Source organism: Hyperoodon ampullatus (assembly GCF_949752795.1).
Source record: "Hyperoodon ampullatus genome assembly, chromosome: 2".
Classification (NCBI taxonomy): Eukaryota; Metazoa; Chordata; class Mammalia; order Artiodactyla; family Ziphiidae; genus Hyperoodon; species Hyperoodon ampullatus.
The window spans coordinates 188,662,819-188,664,551 of record NC_136915.1 but is presented as its reverse complement, the minus strand read 5'-3'; positions in this window follow the sequence as shown (position 1 = coordinate 188,664,551).

Genomic DNA, 1,733 nt, shown 5'->3' with positions numbered 1-1,733 from the left:
TGCTTATCCACCAACTGTTGGGACTACCCTGCAGAGTCAGAATGACTCTTACTAAAAATTTGGCTTAGATGTTGCAATAGATGATGCCACATACATGCTAAGAGGGTATGAAGTGTTTATTACTTACAATATTGAGGTTTGTCTGTGGAGCATGGTGTATCTCTCAAGTAAGTCTGAAATGCCTTGAGAAAGGAGGGAAAGGAGACTGGCTTGAGGATTTTCTTGTGGTTAGAGAATGGGGCTGGGCTCACATGGGTTGAGTTCCTGCCAGCACAGAAGGAGGAAGCATCCTTCTTACCAGCTTTCCCAGATGTGGCACTCAGGGAGAAGAGGGAAAAGTGAGGCTTGAAAGCTGTCAGCAGTCAAATATCAAAAATGAAGTGAGACTGCACATTATAGTTCTATATTAATCAGGGGAGCAGCCAGGGACAAAAGGTGGAGTCAACTTGGATTTGGCAAAGAGATTATTTAAGAGCCTTGTTACAGAGGTGCTAACGGAATTAATAAAACAAATGAGGAATGTTTAGGCATGCAGATTTCAGCCTTTGGTGCAGTCCTTGCCACCCCAAGTTTGAAGGAGTCTGTTAGTCACTGGAGTAAATGGGAAGGGGCCACCCAGAAGGGGCTGTGGTCATGGAGAGACAGCGGCAGCTGAGGCAGTAAGGCTGCAGAGGAGAATACTACGTCTGTCTTTCTCTCCTATTACTTTTTGCCTGCTATTGGTTAAACTCAGCCAGAAGCCAGAGGGAAAGGAAGACTATGCCATACAGTCGATAAAGTCAGCTTCCCCAGGAAACAAAAACGGTAGAGAAGGGGAGAGAACTGTTATGAGGCTATAAACGGAAAAATAACCAAAAAGTAAATATTTTTAAAATACAAAACCAGCTGTCCTACTGTCCTCTACTCTTTCAAGAGTGGCCTGTAAGAGTTCTCTTTTATCTTAATGTTGATATATTCATGGCTACTTGGGGGCTCTCCGTTCAGTTCCCTTGTTCTAGTTATCTTGTTGGCAATTTCACACAACGTTAAATTCTCTTATTTTGACTATGTCTTTTTACATGAGATGGCAGTTCATCCTTCTTGGTCTTCAAGTGTGTCAGGTCTGTTCCTGAACTTTTGTACTTTTATATACAGTTTATGATAACTGTGTCAAGTTTCCAAGCACAAAAACAAACAAGTAAAAAAGGAGAATAAATAGCTGGTGGAAATTTGAATGGAGTCTTATAGATTTTTGATCAATTTGGGGAATTTACATAGTTATAATTTTTAGTCTTCTGAACCATGAACACTGCACATTTCTTTTATGTTTTCTTCATTAATATCCTTAAAAACTATTATTTTTCTCTTTTCAAGATTTTAGCATTTTTGTTGGATTTAGTCAAGGTGCTTTATATTTTTTTGATGAACTATAAATGTTATCTTTTTAAAATTCTAATTTTGAAATCTCTGGTTGCTATATAGAAATAGTTTATTTCTACATATTGATTTTACAATTAGCAGCTTTACAAAGCCCAGATATTTTAATTATTTATTTACAGATTTTATGTAGACCGTAGAAAATTATCAAGCATGAATAACTACATATTTTTCTCAATACTTGCTTTTTTTATAACTTGTCCTATTATGCTAGCTAAGAGCTGCAGTAATTTTATTCTTTTTCTCATACAGAATACTTACTGTTAAGAGTCCTGTTATATTTTTATCAGGTAGTAAATATATTTTATTAAATGATA